Here is a 19,620-nt window from a genome sequence, read left to right on the forward strand (position 1 = left end):
GTAGTGAGGCTAACAGAAAATCTCTATAGACATGAACTTTAAGCCCAGCAGGTTATTGTCATCTCTGTATTTTATTCAGCTCTTGTATTGGTTTGCTTCCCCATTTAGGAGATGGTTTTCTATGGTGCAGTAGTTTAGTGTTGCTTGACACTGCCTGGAAGGTAAGGGTTAATCTTTGTTAAAGAGAGAGAGTGTGTGTGTGTGTGCATGCGTGTGCGTGAGAGTGTGTTTCAGAGCATGAGGAGTGTTGATTGTTATACCTTTAGTTCCTAGTACGTTGGTAGAAGGACCTACTCAGCCGGATAAGCAACTTTAGCTGAACAGTTTTTAAAAGCAGGCTGTTTTGTGTCAGAAGAATGTTTATTTCAGGAAGTTTCCATATCATTTTTCTGGATCTCACAAGCTAGCAGCCTGACAAGACATGGGGATAGGAGGCTGCCACTGTTAGGGTTTATCTACCTGTTCAAACAACATTGCAATACCAAAAAGGTAAGATTTTGAGTCCATATTCCTTGGTCGGAGAAGGAACAAATCAGCAAGTTTGTTTGTGTAATATATTGTAGTAGTGATCACTGCTTTCTGATAGCGCTACGTTCTTTATTTCTCAATGCAGGTGGGAAGGGAAGGGTCTTTTGTAGAGATACTACAGTATTACTGTATACATAAAAGGGACATTGAAGGCTTAGACACAGAGGCTGCATAGCTTGTTCTAAATATCCCAGTCCTTGCCTATGCCGGTTGGGAGCTGTCAGTCTCAGCCTCAGTGGACTTTTTTCCAGTTATTACTGAGTCCTTTCTTGCAGTAGGCTCAGTTACAGCCCCTAGGGCCCTGTCTGTAGCTGTATATATTGATCTTCAGGATGATTCCTGCATTGTATGAAGTAAACAGCATTACTTCACAAGTCCTTTTTTTTTTTTTTGGCTAAACCCTTTTAGCTGTTTCAGCTTCTTTATAGCTCTGATAGTTGTACCCCCCCCCTTTTTATATGGTATTGTATTTCACAGCTAAAAGCTCCTTTCATTTCTGATATTTCCAGGGCAACTCTGGCATAGTGTCAGCTACCCAAGGTCAATACAAGCACTGCAATATTTACCATTGTAGGTTTAGTTTTTTTTTAAAGTGATAGCATTGCAGTTGTTGAAAACTGGGTTTGTCTTTTGTGACGAAACGAAAAGTGTAATTGGAAAGGTATTAGTTCATGCGTAACTCCCAAAAGTTAAGAAACGAGTCACAGAAAGATTCCTTTAAGCTAGGAAAATGCCTGCCATGCTTTTACTATAGAAAACTGCATTTCTATATTTTTATACTTGCTGAGAATGTTTGCATTGTGCAACCCAGACGAAGCCCCTCTCCAATAAATAAATAAATAGAATATCTCCTGCCAACGCCCCCTTTTTAAAATCTGGACAGTATATCCTCCTTAAGATATGTCTAAGTCTTTATTTCACATGCTGAGCCCTTTCTTGAAATTTTCTGCTCCTTTCAGGAAGATTAGAAAATTGTTTAGAAAAGATGGCTTGTTGACCCAACTCACAGCAGTTTGGTGTGGACCTGACCTCGATCGTTTGATATTTTCAAGACTTTCTTGGGACAGAAAAATATTTCTACAAAAAGTCTTGCATTTTCTTTGACTGGATTTTTAAGCAGTTATTTGGGATAGAAGGTTGTGACCACTTTCCTCAGTATGTACAAAGTCCCTTTAAGGTTGAGTCACTATCTGTTCATGACAAAAATACAATGTAGGAGAGGTTGGCATAAAGGTGCAGGGTTTGATTCTCACGAGGGGTAATTGGGTAGGCTTAAAATGGCCCACAAGGGCAGGTAGTCTATTACTAATTTGTGAACCTATCGTAGAACAATTGAGTAGAGTACCTTAAAACATAAGTCAGCCGCACTTTCATTTTTATGATAAAGTATACTACCAGATTGTGCCACTGCTGGTCTCAAACAGCAGACATACTATAGTCCTTAGTCCGGGATTATTTTATGTTAATAGTATAGGTCTTGAGTGAGACATGCATGCAGTCCCATCATTCATTGTTACCTTTCAGCAGACAAGTTTCACTTTTGTATTTCTAGTGTGCAGTGTTGATGTTCTCATTCAGGTCCATGTTTGCTTATAAACAGTGAGAGGACAGTATGTGCTAAAACTGACAGCAAGTCCTGTAACACACGCATAAACTGCCAGGGATGAAGCAGCAAATAGTATCAGTGGACTAAGGTATGGAAGGATATCGGAAAGAGAGGGAATAAATGAATAACAGCTGAAGGTATTTGGATGCAAAACTGAATACTTGGGTTTGAATCTCATAAGTGATTGTTTGTTTATTTGTTCTGTGTGACCCTAAGCAAGCAGTGTTTTTGTCCAGGAAAATGGAAATCCTGAGCCCTAAAGAATGGGGAGTTAAATCATTTCACGTAGTACATCACTGATGTGATCCTCTCCAGGTTATATCCCCCCTTTTGTACTGGTGACCCTCTGGTTTGAAAGAGGTAGGCCTACCTGTTTAACGATATAAAGAGGGGAAGAGAACTCCCTTTAAATTTCCTCCACAACTACTTCACACTTGAATAATAATGAAATTTCCATGTTTCTTTAGATGGATCACATTTAAGCACTTGCTCGTGAGTTGTTAAGTTTGTGTACTGGATTCTGACTTTTTAATATGTGGCTATCTGACTCTTTTCACCATAGCCATAAGATTATTATAGCAGTCCTCGCTCTCTGGCTACCTACAGCTGATAAAAGTTGCTTTTAGGATCTCTGCTTGTCCACTGGGTTTGCTGAACTGACAGTGGCCTCCTGTGGACTAATTCTCAACCCATTTTTGTGATCTGTAACATGATCAAGTTACCTGGGGTGCTGATGTACTTCTGTTGGAGTGTTTTTCCTAATTCTTCACCCCTTCCAAGTCCACTTCCTGTCTCCAAGGGCAGACATGCAGTGAGCTGTATGATATCTCATCCACACCTCCACGTGTGACACAACCTGATACCTCTCTACAGTAAAAATTTCCCTGTGAGCTTCCAGTTTCCATAAGGGATCAAGCAAGATGGTGTGTCCAGGTATGTGCCCGAGTCCACCAGGGTGAGCATGTTATCTTCCCTGCCTGTGCTGTCAAGTGCCAAGGGTTGCTAATCAAACCTGGGTGGTATATGAAGCTTTATCTCTGCATGCAGCTGGCACAGGCTAAGATTACTACAGTGGTCTGTAAAATATGGTGTGCCTCTTTAATTACAGTGTTGCCATTTGTTGCAATTATGCTTTAGTCCTAGCTGTAAAAGTACAGTTGTGTACACTTACCGTAAATGTAGATGTTAGAGTGTATTCACTGTTGCAGTCATCACACTTGGGTTATCTGCCTGCAGGTAGCCCGAACACCAGAGACTTCGTATTTTTCCATCGGTTGCTGTCGCTCCAGTACTAACGTCAGGTCGCCAGGGGTATAAGAACAGGCAGCCGACGCCATTAAATCAGCTTTTCTTGCCCAAAATGTCTGGAGCCCCCCCAAATAGGAGGCTAAGTTATGGTGGGGGAAAAACACCAGTACAAAGTAAATATCAATACCAAAACCCCAGAAAGGAGTGAATAAAGGACATAGAAAGGTGAGAGAGACAGACAAGGGGGTTGGAGGGAGGGAAACCAGGACTGCAACAGTGAATACACTTGAACATCTACATTTATAGTAAGTGTACACAACTGTACTATGTTCTTCGTATTTCACTGTTGCAGTCATCACACTTGGGTTGATTCCCAAAGCTGAAGAAGGGTGGAGACAGTCAAGAAGAACTGGGGCTGGCTAATATGCCCTGCAGGACTGCAGTTGCAAAACCCGCCCTGGATTTGTAAAAGATAGGCAGGTGGTAATGTTTGGTGAAGGTGTGTACAGAACTCCAGGTAGCAGCTTCCAGGATGTCCCTGGTATGGACTCCCCTGAGGAGTGCTGTAGAGGTAGAAGTTGCCCTAGTTGAATGTGTTCTGACCCCCTAAGGGGTTGGTTTCCCATGGTGCTTGTAGCAGAAATGGATGCAGTGTGCTATCCGTTTGGAAATTGTTTGCTTTGAAATGGCCTTGCCCTCTGCCCCTGGCGCAAAGCTGACTATTAACTGGTCAGATCTCCTGAGGGCTTAGTCCTATCCAGGTAGAATCTGAGCAGTCTGTGCACATCCAAGGAGTGCGGGATCTTTTCCCCTTTATTTTGAGGATTAGGGAAGAACGTTGGCAAATGGATAGACTGGTTTATAGCCACACTGGACACCACTTTAGGCATAAAGTAAGGGTTAGTCCTGAGGGAAACTCTGTCAGCATGTAAAATAATGAAGGGTTCCACAACCATAAGTACTTGTAGCTCAGACACTCTTCTAGCTGAAGTGATGGCCAGAAGCAAGGCTGTTTTCCAAGAGAGGAATGCTAACTCTGCTGACACTGCAGGCTCAAAAGGAGGTAGCATGAGCTTTTCCTGTACAAAGTTAAGGTCCCAAGCAGGGGTGGGTGCTCTCCTTGGCAGCCTTAAGTTGTTAGCCCCTCTCAGAAATTGATGAGGGTGAGAGAAAAGAGGTGGCTCAGTGCTGTAATGAGCCAAAGTGGCAGAGGCATGGATCTTAATGGAGGAGAAGGATATGCCTCTGTGGAGTAGATCTGCTAAGTAATCCAGGATCAGGGGCAGGGAGGGCAGAGTTGTGCCCTCCCCTTTGGACTGAACCCAGGAGCAGTACCTTTTCCACTTATCAGCAAGGATTTCCTTGTACTGGGTCTTCTGGCTTTAAGGATGACATCCAGCACCTGCTTACTTAGGCTGGTTACTGGGGAAGAATTCAAGGAATAAGCCAGGCTGCAAGATTTAGGGTTTTTAGTTGCGGGTGCAAGATCTGTCCCCCTGCTGAGAGAACAGGGTTGGGTTTTGGTGTAGGTGGCACTGGTGACAGGCTGCACAGGAGTGGGTACCAGTGCTGGCTGCTTACTTAGGCTGGTTACTGGGGAAGAATTCAAGGAATAAGCCAGGCTGCAAGATTTAGGGTTTTTAGTTGCGGGTGCAAGATCTGTCCCCCTGCTGAGAGAACAGGGTTGGGTTTTGGTGTAGGTGGCACTAGTGACAGGCTGCGCAGGAGTGGGTACCAGTGCTGGCGTGGCCAGACCAGGGCAATCAGAACTGTCCTTGGTCTGTCCTGTCTTATCTTGTGCAACACTCTTGAGAGAAGGGGCTTAAGGGAAAAGGCATAGACTGAGTGATTCACCCACTGGAAGGATAGGGCATCCACTTTCCAGGCCCTGCTGTGAGGTGTCCTGGTGCAGAATTTGCTGAGCTGGTGATTGCAGGGGGAGGCAAAGAGATCCCCTTCTGGGGTCCCCCATTTCTGAATCAGAAGTTTGAACGTGCTGGGCTCAAATTGCCACTCATGTGGGTCTAGGAGATTTCTGCTTAAGTCGTCTGCCAGTGAGTTTTGTTTGCCTGGCAGGAATTGAGCTTGCAGATGGACCTGCATGTCCAAGGCCATGTGCCACAGGGCCATGGTTAGCCTGCATAGTGGGTAAGAATGGGTTCCCCCCTGCTTGTTGATGTACAACATAACTGTGGTGTTGTCTGTTTTTATTGGCAGTTGTCCTGGACAGAGTAGGGATCAGAAAGTTGTTAGAGCATTCTGTATTGCTAGCATCTCTCTTTGGTTGATGTGCAGATGAATTTGACTTGGGCTCCAGTGGCCGTGAATGCACTTGCCATCCAAGTGTGCCCTCAGGCATAGTCTGATGCATCTGTGGTCAGGGTATGGACGGCATGGGGTTGAGTAAAGGGCAGTCCCCTGTTGTGGTTGCATGCATCTGCCCACCAAAGAAACTCTGTCCTTAGGGTATGATAGGAATGACTGTTTCCAGGTCCAGAAAATGTTAGCATCAAAGACTTTTTAAGTACCATTGAAGTTTCCTCGTATGCAGTCTTGCATATGGAATTAGCAGTGTACATGAGGCCATGAACCCTAGGGTGTGCAGAATTTTTCTTGTGGATAGCTGGGTTCTTGTGGCCATTTGTTTGAAGTAGGCTGGCAGATAAACTTGTTTTTCTGAAGTGAGGAATGCCATCTGGGATGGTGTGTCCAAGCTTGCTCCCAGGAATACAATCTTTTGACTGGTTACCAGTTTTGATTTCTTTTCACTGATGGTGTACCCTAGGGAAGTGAGAAGGTTTTTCACAAATGTCAGGTGCTGCAACAGCAATTCCTGACTGTCTGCCTGAATCAGGCAGTCGCCCAAGTACAGGTAAATTTGGATATTTCTCTGCCTGCAGTATGCAATGGCTGGAGCCAAGCATTTTGTGAATACTCTGGGCGCATTGGATAAGCCAAAGGGAAGTGCAGAGAACTGATAGTGCATAGATCGGCCCTGAAATGAAGATACTTCCTGTAAGACTCCCTTATAGAGATGTGCAGATAGGCTTCTTTTCTAGGGTGACTAAGCAGGTATCCTTGGTTAGCATGGGTAGGAGCTATTGCAGGGTAAGCAGTTTGAATTTTGGTACCACGAGGAAGGTGTTGAGAATTGAAAGATCCAAGATTGGGCGCCAAGAGCCTTCTTTTCTGGGTACCAGGAAGAGTCTGGAATAGAATCCTTGACCTATCTGTTTCACTGGTACCAGCTGAATAGCTCCGATGGATAGCCGGGATAGATCTTGGTTCTGAGCCTCTGCCCACTGGTTTGGAGGAAGATCTGAGAGCACTCTTTGGGTTGGCAGTGATTGAAAGTAAAATTTGTACCCCTGGGATACAGTGTTGATGGACATCCAGTTTTTTGCATGAAGGGCAAGTTTTCCTCCTAGGGGCACAAGCAATTGGGCAGAGGTGGGGAGTGTAGTGGGGAAGTCATTGTGAGTTTTTTTCAATAGGGAGGTGGCTTACTACTCCCTGCTTTGGGGGTGGGGCACTCCATTGCTTAGATGTCTGAATACCCTGAGACTGTAATCTGGTGGTCTGTTTCCCCTGGGTCTGATTTGAGATGGCCTGGAGGGGGCTGGAAAAAAACAAGGGCAATGCCTACTGAATCCAGGGGGTTGTATTTGCAAGAATTCCTTAGCTTTTTCTTCCATCTTTTTAAGACCCTCTTCTGCTTTGGTGCCAAACAACTATCCTTGTTCCAAGGAGCGTCTAGTAACTTTGATTTGACATGGTCTGGCAAGGTCTGCTCCTTGAGCCAAGCATGTCTTCTCAGTACAGAACCAGTGACTGCTGCCCGGCAAGATGTCTCTAGGGCGTGAAAGCCACATTGCAAAGTATGCTTGCTGACTTGGCTTGCAGAGTACATAAGCTCCTGCAATTCCTTATTTTCTGCACAGCCTGTAAAGGTTGTCATTTTTTTGTGTAATAAGTTCCATAATATGTTGCTGGTACTTCAGCATGTGAAACTGACAATTTAATGCCCTAATAGCAAGAGTAGCAGAGGTATAAACCTTCTTACCCCATCCGTCCAAAGCTCTGGAATCCCTGTCTGAAGGGGTGGGATTCTTGGCTGTAGTTGCCTTGATACCTTTAGGCCCCCGGGAAATGATCTCTAGGTCAACAGTAGGATTCTTGAAGAGAAATTTGTGAGTGTCAGGTACTCCGTAGTACCTGCCAGTTGTCCTAGGGGCAGATGGTAAAGTATCAGGAGTAAGACTGGATTCCATGAAAACATCATCAACAACCTCCAGAACAGGGGGTATAGCTAAAGGCCTGTGCTGTGGCAAATCTAGGAATTCTTGGAGTCTCTTTTTTTGGACTGGGGATAGTCTTGGCATTCCCAGTGGAAATGCTCTTTTAAGGTATGCAAGGTTTCACCAAAAGAAAAATCCTCTGCATCCGAATCCTCATAAGCAGATAAGGGCATGTCTTCATAATCAGATACCTCAGTGTCATTAGACTCCTGATCTGTTGAAGCTGCAGGGGACTAGTCTCTTTTCCTCTTAGCAGGGGAAGGCTAACTTCCCCTAATCGGCCATTCTAAGTATTTGTCTTTGAGGTATGGGAGGATGTGCATGCACTTTGGTCATCGGTTTTCTCTGCGTAGCACGTACTTTAGGCCTAAGAAACTTGGTAGTTTTTGATAAAAAGAAAGTCGTCAGTTTGAGTTTAACATCGGTAGTTTGAAGAACTGCCTCAGAAGCCGGTGCCTGCACAGCGACTCTGGACCCATCCAAGGTAGAGACATCCGCAGGTTCTATAGTTGAAGAAGTCTCGTGGCATACTGGACTCTGAATGCGAATCTATAGAAGCGGCGAACTGGAGACTAGCTTAGTGGAAACGTCATCTGCAGCTTTGGACCTATGCGGTCTATCTCTGTCTTTAGCCTTACGTTTTTTCAGAATATCGATAGTCAGGTGGCTTACCGAAGCCATTAAGGAATACGGAGATCTAGACCGAAAGAATTTAGCACCAATGAGAGCCCGACGATGGATTGTTCAGGCATTGAACAAAGCTGACAGCAAGGTACGTCGTGGTCTGGGCCTAAACAGGTGACGCAGTAAGAATGAAAATTTCTGTATGGTATTTGCTTTCCACAGGCAATACAATTTTTCTGACATCAGTTAGAGCAAGAAATATTATCCCCAATGGGGTACTTAGCTTTAGAAGACTTCAGGATTATTAAATTTGTAAATGAAAATTCAGGTAGTGGCCATCCGGCACTTGTGAACTGCTTCTGGCTCCTGGAAAAGAAAGACTGATGTAATGGTATCCGGTTGCCTGTTCTTATACCCCTGATGACCTGACGTCAATACTGGAGCAACAGCAACTGATGCAGAAATACTAAGTCTCTGGTATTCAGGCCGACTGAGGGCTACCTGCAGGCAAATAACCCAAGTGTGATGACTGCAACAGTGAAACACGAAGAACATCTTCAGTTACTGCTAGAGCCATACTGGGCTTGAAATTTGGCACTAGACCTCAGTGTTATAATCTGTGTCCAAGGTACTTGCCTGAGGGAGTTTTCCCACTACTGCTGTGAGATGAAACCTGCCTTGTTGAGACTGCATCAGTAGTTTGTGTGTTTTATTGGCATAGAATATCTGGTTAACAAAGTAAAATGCATGGTTAAAATCCTTTAAAATGGCATTTGTCTTCTTAATAAGCTTTTTTCTGATTCTATTTTGGGGATCAGAATGTTGCTGTTGGAAGGCCGGTACCCTTATTTCAAACCTTCTTAAACTTTTATAATATAACCTCCATTTTATTTATTTATTTACTTTTTAAATTATCTCCTGTTGGGTCGGAGCATTTTCATTTAAAAAAAAAAAAAAAAAAACACAAAAATCTACTACATACAATAAATACCTCCTCACTTATTTCTCTCAGACACAATCTACAACTTACAGTACCATATTATTTCTCTCTTGTGAGGAGGAAAAGTATTTTGTAGAAGTTCCACCAGCTCCAAATGTCCTCCAGTATATGTACTCTAAACTCTTCCACATGTTTTCCTTTACTGTCACTCTAACGTGACTGGCAGTCTCTATAGTATAATAAGTTATACAGCAAGACAAAGATTATTGTGAAGTATATTAACTTTCCTTCTTAGTTTGTTATGCATGATTTACATCCCATCTGTATTAGTAATACTACTGTTCATTTTGTATGCATCACCAAAACTTGTGTTCTGTACGACAGGGGACTGCCATGTATGAGGAGGTTTCATTAAATGAGATGAATGGGGTATATAGGAGGATTCATGGACAGATTAATGATTTATTTATTGATGGAAGAATAAGTTTAGAACTGTATAACTATTTCAGTTTAAATCATCCCTTAGTCCTGGTATTTTTTGAAGTTCCTAAGATTCATAAGAATATTTATGAGCCACCATTTGCCATCGTTGATGGAAGGAATTCCGTTACCTCAGCTTGTGCAAAATATTTGGATAGGAAGCTGAAGGAATACTTGGAGGATGAGACTAATTTGTGTAGGGATTCATGGGATTTTTTGGCTAGAATTAATAAGATTTCTTATGCCTCCAATGACATTATGGTTGCTATAGCTGTAAAAGACTTGTATAGTGTCATCCCACAGGATCTGGGCACTGAATGGGTATGTGACTTATTGGTGGAAAAAGGTGTCCCCGCAGTATGATATTAATCTTATAAAAGAACTGTTAGAAATAGTTTTAATGAATAATTTTATTATGTTTAATAATACATTTTATTTCCAGAAGAAAAGGGTGGCAATGTGTTCCCCATGTGGAGGGGTGTTCGCTAATGCTGTTATGGTTCAGTGGGAATGAAAGTTTGTGTTTAACTCTTAAGTATCAGCAATATTTTAGTTCTACACAAGGTACCTGGATGATGTATGTATTATTTGGAAGGGTACAAAGGGTGAACTGGATGGATTTGTGGAATATGTTAACTGTACCCCATTTTTGAAATTTATGGTTGAATCCCAACTTGAAAGTATTTCTTACTTGGATGTATCACTGATTAAACGACATAAGTAGGGGTACATATTGATCCTGCATCCATTGTAAAAAGTATATACTCTTAACGGCTTACTTCATTACTCTAGTTTAGTTTATATCCCCCCATAAGAAACTGTCAATAATAAAAGGTCAGTTGGTGAGGGTAACCTGTATGGTGACATTGGAAGAGGATTTTTTATTGGAGTGTGAATTAATGAGGGGGGTTTTGTAAGCAGGGCGTATCCTGAGGTGATGGTGGAGGAAATTATTAGTGAGGTAACATGGAAAAGAAAGAATGGGTACTTTAAACCCATTTTGGGGATTACAGTCTGTGGTGTAGACCTATGGGTATGCATCGAGGATATGGGCAACTCCACTGTCACGTCTTTGGTAATGATACATAAGTAACAAGTGGGGTGAATGAGCGGCCAGATACGGATAATTATAAAAGCAGTTTTATCATCACTTTCTTTCAGAATGGCTTTCAGTTGGGTTGGATATTAAGGAAGACCTGGGAGATTTTTGATGATAATCATTTTCTTTGAGTTAGGCTTGGATCCTGTGCTAAACTGGTTTTCCGTAAAGGGAAGAATTTAAAGAATATTCTGGAGACTAGTGGTAATAGTAGGGATAATATCCGATGTGTGTGTATAAGGGTATGAGAAAATGTGGACGATGGTCCCAATGCAAAGTTATTGATGAGAGCATGACTATTAACATTCGAGGTAAGACGTACAAAGTGGTTGGTAAATTTAATTGCGAGTCAACGAGAGTGGTATATATTGCCCAGGGTGTGGAGTGCCCCTGCTTCTATATTGGAGAAAATGGATTGTACTCTAAGGGAGAGGGTGTACGAACATGAATATACTTTAAGAAACCACACTATGGCTAGTGTGTTGGCCAAACATGATCAGGATAATCCAGGTCGCATTTTAAGTACATGGTAACTGACCAGTTGAAACCGGACATTAAGATAGGGTTTTAACCCACTTACCCTGGAGAAGGAGATGACCTGGCAGATGATGCTTGATGCAAGAACTTGGCCGTGACTTTATGAATACATTTCAATTGCTTGTATACTTAAGTTGAAATCTTTAACAAGATGAAATGGTGGGGATGAACTACTTATTATTATGTTTTTAAAATATTTTAAATGATAAAATATAAAAATACATGAAAAGGATTATTTGATAGTTGCCTGTTCCAGCTAGTTAAAACTGTGCTCATTTTTTTTTTTCTTATCTTAATTTATTTTATAAGAACAAGATGCTGGTTTGTATGTAATTGTATCTAATAGTCAAAATTATTGTTGTGTTATTAGGAGGGTAGATGAAGTACAACACTTCTTAGCTTGTATTTATATTTTAAAAATTGTTAATTTTATTGTTTTTATTATATATAAGTACACTGTTCGTTTTAAGTGAGTATAATACTCCTGTCTTTTTTTGTGTGCGTGTGTGTGTGTGTGTGTGTGTGTGTGTGTGTGTGTGTGTGTGTGTGTGTGTGTGTGTGTGTGTGTGTGTGTGAAGGTACACTTGAATGGTTTAATCCATAACTATTTTAAATTTTAGTTTTGTATTGTTTTTTTATCCTGATGAAGTTGTGATTGGATGACGAAAGTGCTTAATGGTGTCTTTTAATACTTAAATGTGGATTTGTGTTCAGACAGCCTCTGTCGCCTTTTATATTTTTGGAGCTTTGGCTTGTATTTGTTTCCTGGCTTTTAGTTCTGTCTCAAGTACCTGTAAGTTGTTTTTTAGGAGCAACATCCTAGGGCTGAAAAGTAGGGCATCCTTACTCATGTAAAGAATGTCAGATTTCTGATCTTTTGGTACTAGCAATTATTTGTATGTAGGGTGTAGCCTCCAGTACAACACAAGAAGGTGTAGTGACTCATCGTTCACATTCTGGGTGGTCTACTACTACCTGAACTTACTAATTTGTGCACTGGTCATCACCAGCAAGATGAGGGACCATGCAGTAACAGCAGCAGTTGGACAGCACCAGTGGGCCCACCACCAGTCTCATGGGTACTGTGCTGTAGCATCAGTGGGACAGATAATAAATAAATAAATATATATATATATATATATATATATATATATATATATATATATATATATATATATATAAAATTTAAGGGCATATAATTATTTAGTGTGCATATTGGTCTCTGGGCACCTTTATCAATAATTATGATTTTTTGGTCTGGGATACTACAATGTGTGTGTATCCCATTTCATTAATTTGCAGTTCACAATTATGCTCACACAAAAGCACAGCATCTGCAATTGCCACTAATAACCTAAATTTTATTTAGTGCCTGGATGCTTGGCAGAGTGAAAAAGGAGTGGTAGTTACTGGCTGTCTTGTCTTCTCATGAAGTAGGGTGAGGTGGAGCATTTTCACATGAATAGTGACTGCTAAGTACCTTCCAGAAATGGCTGTAGCATGCTCATTCATAGCTAGTAAATATGTGTGTGTGCGCTCAGGGTTTGTTTCAAGCTATGCATGTGACTGAGACAGAGCATGTGAATTGCCAGCATGGAGAGCACTTCAGTTACTGTTTTGAGTGGTGCAGGAAGACCTGAGCAGTAAACAGGGAAAATGGATGAGTGTGGATGGAATCTTGAAAGGCTAAAGCATCAACCATCCACCCCCATTTTTCTATATGGGGTTGGGGTGTCATGTCTAACATCTCTCCCTATTCAGTGCCACTCTCCTACCTTCTTTGGTACTCATGTCTCCCTGTGAGAGAGAAGACATGCAACAGTTGTTCATCCACTTTGCTGGACACCCTCATTTCCTCTTATCTTCTTCCTGTGCATCCTAAATCTTCTTCACCAAATTGTCTTCTGCTTTTCTGCACACGTGCCTGAGCCACCATAATCTGTTCTCTTTGACCTTTTCTGCAGTTGGAGCTACTTTGGCTTCTTCTGTTATGTCCTCATTCTTCATCTGTCCCACAATATGTATCCTACCACCTGTCTTGGGTACTTTTGTCTCCATTACCTTCAGCTTCCTCATCTGCTCTGCCTTTACTGCCCAGGTTTCTGTACCATACAGTAGTACTGATCGTACCACTGTTTGTACACCTTACTTTTCAGCTTCTTTGGCATTCTTCTGTCATACACTATAGCTGGCGCACTGTGCCATTTGACTGCAACCCCTCTGATTTTAGCTTTGATCTCCTCTTTCAGACTTCCCTTCTCCTTGGCCACCCCCCATACCTCTAAACTGTCCCTCATTTCAAGAGATGTCCCTGATTTTGACTCAAAATTTTGCCCTGTCCCTCTTAATCCCTCCTAAAACTGGAGGAAAGGTAGTGAATTATACTCAATAAATAAAGGCAATAATTAAGAGTTATAGATTTCTTTTACTTCATAAATGCACATTAAATAACATTCTTTTATTCCATAAATGCACATTAAATAACATTATTTTATTCTGACAGTATCTCAAGTTAATAGTAATATGAAAAAAATCTCCCTGATTTGTCCCTGATTTTTTTTCTGGGTTTGTCCCAGATTCTGTTGATTTGTCCCTGACTGGTTGAGCGCTATGGCCACCCCTACCAGATATTTGAACCTGTTCCAACACTGTTCTTACTTGAGTCATTGGTTCTTTGTACACAAATTGCACTAATTCATTATATAGCCAATGACAAAAGAGTGCTGTGGAAATTGGAGCCAAAAAGTGTAAATTGGTTGTACCACTTACAAAATCTGAAATCATTCAGACATTATAAAGGTAAATCTGAAATCATTCAGACATTATAAAGGTAAATCTGAAATCATTCAGACATTATAAAGGTGACATAGCAGTAGAAGCTTGCTGTATTCTGAATCCAAGCATTTCAAGCAGAATATTGCAAACACATTCCTTTACCCACTCTCCATGGGCTTCACACCCTGCAATGGAGGGATCTGCCTTCAAACCCCAGTTTTCTAAATATACTACCACTAAGGCTGCACAGATTTAAAGAAAAGGGAAAAGCAGTAAAACAAAAAAAACTAAACTCTTGCCTTTCTGTTTAGCCGGAGTGATATGACATCAAAGATTGCATTAAGTCCAATTGCAATTAATTTGTCATCAAATCCAGCAAGTGATCTAGATCCAAGTATTTGTTTTGAAACTTTTGTGTGCGTGTGAAAGAAGACAACACACTGTAGTGTTCCTGTAAAGATATTTGCAGAAATATTTTAATAATTTTAAATGTCTAAGACATGAACGCTTCTAGAAATATGCAGTAGAGCTGCACTGACCAGCTTAGGCACTGGCAGCTTTGACAGGTGTTAAGATGGTCAGAGTTGCCGATTTGTGCACAGCACATGTACAGAAGATAGTTCTTTAATGAAGCTTTGTCACTTAAATGAGCTAATTGGTGTAGACATAACCAAAAGTGAATAAGAATTGTGGTAGGATGCAACAGGATATACTGTTACCAGTACATCTAACTTTGACATCTTTCTTGTGTGGCAAAATGTCTTTCAAAGCTGATAATGTTCTGAGAAAGAAACCAAATCTGGTGGCAACTTGGGACTGACTGGTATTTAGGGCATTTGACAGGAAGGATGGTCATTCCCATCTGGGGGGTGGGAGCACACTCTTTTCAGGATGGATCTCTCGTTGAGCCCTGGAGAGACAATGACTCAAAAAGTGTTTGCTTGGATGGGTATGAGGGATGGTTGAGGAGACGTGGCGGCTCTAAGGCCCAGGGTTGGCATACTGTCACAGGTCATACCTTATTGCCTGCCCAGTTTACTCACTTAACATCAGCATACTTGGGATGAAGGGTTTACAGAAATCCCAGCTTGGCTGCATTATGATGACCCCAGCTTATCCAACTCCTCTCCCCGGTTGTGGGGGGGGGGATACATTGCCTGTATGGCTATGAAGGTAGTTCTTGCCTGAAGGGGTCCCAACCCATCTGGTGAACAGACATGCTGGGATGCTCACTCCCAGTGTTGTGGCTCTGGGAAAATAAGGAACCTTTGGGAGGTGAAGGATCTGAAGTCAGCGGTAAGCTGATAAAAAAAAAAATTGAGGATAAGCATGGGATGTAAAATGAATTGAAACAAAATGAGTGAATTAAATAACAATCTGAACCTTTTTAAAAAGGTTAGGGAAGATTAGTATTGGAACCTGATCCAGTTAGTCTCAGCAGTATGCATGGGACAGATTGAGAGGTTTATTTTTACCTCCCCACAAGTGGCAAGGGCTGAGTGCCTGTGCCAGATAAAAGGAATGGTTTTCACACCCTGTGCAAGGTAAGATAAATGTTTCACATATAGCGTAAAGCATATTGGAAGGAAGACCCAGTACTGCTAGTCGTGACACTGCTAAAATTAAAACTGCAGTTACAATAAAAAGTAAATTTCTGAAACTCCGTTATATCTTTTTAAAACGCTTTTTTTCAGTGGTGACCCTCCCCAGTTTGGAAGCTGCACTCTTGACACCATTGTTACTTGGTAAATGTGCTAACTCTTGTGATAACTGTACCTTATAGAATGGGAAATACTTCTGAAATATTGCAATCTCAGACTGTGTGTATTTTCCAACATTTGCACTCTGTTTTTCAAAGTTGAAAATCACACTCTCTTCAGAGTTTGTTTTAACAAAGCCCATAAATTCCAAAAGTATTGCTTTCTCCCCATATATGTATTTTGTATCTTTGACAAAAAAGATACCTGTAAATTGTATTTTGTAGGTATGCAATGTAGGAAGACAGCAGTGTTTAGCAGAGACTAGGTGACCTGAATTAAGAGGAAGCTCAGGAGAGTAACAGACTTTTCCAAGATAAGTCACAAATTACTTCTCGATACTATGCCAGACCAGTTTTACTTTATTTTGCATATTGTGTAGTACATTCTTATGTGCCCACAATACCCATTTTTTATTTTGAAAAAAGACAGTTGCTACAAGCCCAGACAGTCCTTGCCTGTGAAAATGCTGTAGGTTATTCAAAATCTAGATCCCAGGGCACTGTTCTTATCACATCCTTGCAAAACAATCGTATGTACAAAACTCAACCTGCACCTTGACAGACGTTTGATTGTTGTTACTGACATGTAATTTTTTTTGTTATTGTGATTACACCTCTCCTAATAACAGTTTGTTCTTCTTTCGACTTTTCCTAATTAGGGGTCACCACAGCGGAACTCCAGTCCGCTAATGATTGGCAGTAGATTTTTACGGTCCCAAGGTGCCAGCCCGACGCCCAACCTTCAACGAAGGCACGCCCATTCACGCATGTGTTTTGAATGCCACTCTACCGCGGGGAAGACATGCAGACTCCACACAGAAGGCGCTCCAGCCGAGAATAGAACGGGAGAACCTCTTGCTGTGAGGCGAAAATGCTACCGCTGCACTACTGTGGCTTCTTACCTCTCCTAATAACAGTACAAATTCAAAATTAAGAAAGCCGTTTGCAGGGAGGTTTTTTGTTCCCTGCACTCCCCAAATCCTTTCCTCTAGTAACTCCATATTGGGCTAAGGAGAAATTTATAGGAGGCTGCAGTCATGGCCTTTTGCAAATCACAGCAACGGCATACCAGAGTTTCTCTCTGCTGTTGTGAGTTTTAAGCTTTGTATCCATGTCAATTCCATGTGGTTCCTTAGTAATTTCAGGAGCACCTGATCAGATGGCCTAGATTCTTTGAATAGGAAATGGCCAACATGTTTAAGCTAGAAGTTTGATTCATGCCTTCTGAAGTCACAGGCCTCAGCAAGTCACACAACGGTTTGGTGATTACTTGTTAAATATTCCTGACTTTCTTCATTTACTTAAAAGTACAAAGTCCTACAGACAGTAATTCACCCTGATTTTGCTGCTGACCAGCTAACGTTCATGGGACATGAATGTGTGGCTCTACAGTGATACTTCTGTCAAGCTGCCTTCCACCCTGACTTTGCTGTTACACTGAAGACCAGCTTTCTTTCAGGGGACATGCATATGTAGGTTTGGACTTGTAATTGTGCCAGGCCTTCCAAACTGACACACACTATACATGAAAGGCAGCTAAAAAGGGAAGAATGAAATCCCTTGATCACTCTCTTTGTGCTGCACAGTTTTTGCTCAGAATGTCAAGTGGCTTGTTGTGTCTACCAACCTATCCTTGCACAAGCAGCGGCACCAGGTCCCTATGCATCCTTGCACTGGTACCATGGCAATGTAGTCATTGAGTTAGGAGTCCTTTTTATGGACTTCGTATTGCTAATTGCAATGAGTAATGTATGCAAGCTGGCCTGAATTAATTCTGTATGCACTAAACAATCCATCCATCCTCAACCCCTTTTTCTCATTTTGCACTAGACATTCTCTGAAAAAAAAAAAAACATTATTAGGAACAATGCTAGCACAAAATTTTTTTCTCTGCAAATTGTCTGTAATAATCCCTGGTTCACACCAGAAGAATTGTAAAACATCTGTGAAGGAATATGATGTGAAAACACATTGTGTGTGCAGCCAAGTTGCAGTACTGAACCAGGAATGTTATGCTTGAATACGTCTTTTGTGACTGTGTACTGCATGTCGGCATACATGTTTTAGGCCACTGAAGTTGTATCATGGTTCAGCAGCTACAGAACTGAGAAATGGGTCTAAATGTCTCAACCCCAAGAGGACTGATGGTCAGATATTTGACCACAGATGAGTAGTTTATCAAACCTTTTCAGATCATCTAGATAGCAACATTGATGCCGGTGCCTCAGTGCTCTCCAAAGAGTATGTTGTTACTGCTCATGCCCAGAAACAGAAATTACTATGCTGAATGCAAGAGAAGATATCCTTTACAGATTAAGCATATGAAGTGGAGAAATAGACACTGTGTGTTTTTAATAACATGATTGTGTAAAGTTGTTCTTTCTAACAAACAGAAAAATATCTATATGGCCCATGCCTTACAGTCCCAGTAATTCTGGACATTGATAACACTACTATTAACCCCTCCCCCCATTGCGATAATTGCTGCATTGTGTTATGCCTTCAGTGTGCAATATGATGTGATGGACCTACAACTAGTAGCCTTTTCTGTGCTTCAATGTACTGTACAAATGGGTAAAGTCGGCTCCGGTTGCAGAAGGATTATGATCTGACTGAACTAGATGATCTTGGGTTAGCAACATGGGGAGCTGAGGAGCCAGTTGTGGAAGGTGATGGGGGAACTAGAGGAGCCAGCTGTGGAAGGTGATGGGGAACTAGAGGAGCCAGCTGTGGAAGGTGATGGGGGAACTAGAGGAAGGTGATGGGGGAACTAGAGGAGCCAGCTGTGGAAGGTGATGGGGGAACTAGAGGAGCCAGCTGTGGAAGGTGATGGGGGAACTAGAGGAGCCAGCTGTGGAAGGTGATGGGGGAACTAGAGGAGCTCACTGACCAGTTCAGTGAATGCACAATGCTGACTCACCCCATCCTCCTGTGGGAGAAATGGCAGCCATCAGAGTAGGCTTGGAGTCGCAGCAAGCCCCGCTAATGGCTGTGGAGTCACATTACCCACCAAGCAGTACCCAGGAACTGTCCACATATGGGAACATACATGCTTCAGGTGCATCAGTATTGTGGTGCAAACTGTTTTAAGCTGCTGCAGGAGACTAGGGTTTAGAGGATACCCTGATGGCTACCATTGTGTCTGGCTAATGCCCAAAGAGAAATGAATAGGCCAGCTTAGTCATGGCCAGCTTAGTCATTGCAGGGCAGGAGTGTGTTTGTGTGTGTGTGTTTGTGTGTGTGTGTGTGTATACACAATGTACTAGGCTTACAGCTAGCTATTTCTGGATTATGAAGTATAAAATGGAGGAAAAATAGTGTGCCAGAGATGTAAACTTGGATCTGACTGGTGCTTCTGACTCAGAGCTGTAATTTCTATCATTAAGTTGCATTAATGCTGCTATTAATTCAGCTAGTTGTATAAACATTCCAGAAAATAGTTGCCATTTCAGTTCTGTAGCACAAGTGAGTCAACAAGTGGTGGTTTCTTTTGTGCTTTGTGATCGTTGCTTCCTAAACAGTCTGAACTGAGTGGATATTTATTCCCTCTGCCAGTTCTGTTCTGAACTCTAGGCTGTCATATTTTTTTTTAATTTGGTCAATACTTTGTAGCTGGGTTCACAACAGGTGTGCTTTTACTGTCATTAAAGAGTTCTGTATTTGCAAAGCTTGCATGCTTAAGTTAAAGTTAAGGAAGGTGAGTTTTTGTGAGGCATCGGCTAAGAA

The 19,620-nt window shown here is 41.8% G+C and overlaps 1 protein-coding gene across 2 annotated transcripts in view; it reads left to right on the forward strand.

The window, feature by feature from the left end:
- Positions 1-231: 231 nt before the first annotated feature.
- Positions 232-19,620, forward strand: part of LOC122815107 (epsin-3-like) — a 544,822-nt gene continuing 525,433 nt past the window's right edge. For both annotated transcript variants that reach the window (XM_044087349.1, XM_044087350.1), the window contains exon 1: positions 232-489. The gene's annotated coding sequence lies outside the window, so the exon portion shown is untranslated. The remainder of the gene's footprint in view (positions 490-19,620) is intronic.

Source organism: Protopterus annectens, chromosome 11.part0 (genome assembly GCF_019279795.1).
Source record: "Protopterus annectens isolate FY-2018-M chromosome 11.part0, PAN1.0, whole genome shotgun sequence".
Classification (NCBI taxonomy): domain Eukaryota; kingdom Metazoa; phylum Chordata; order Ceratodontiformes; family Protopteridae; genus Protopterus; species Protopterus annectens.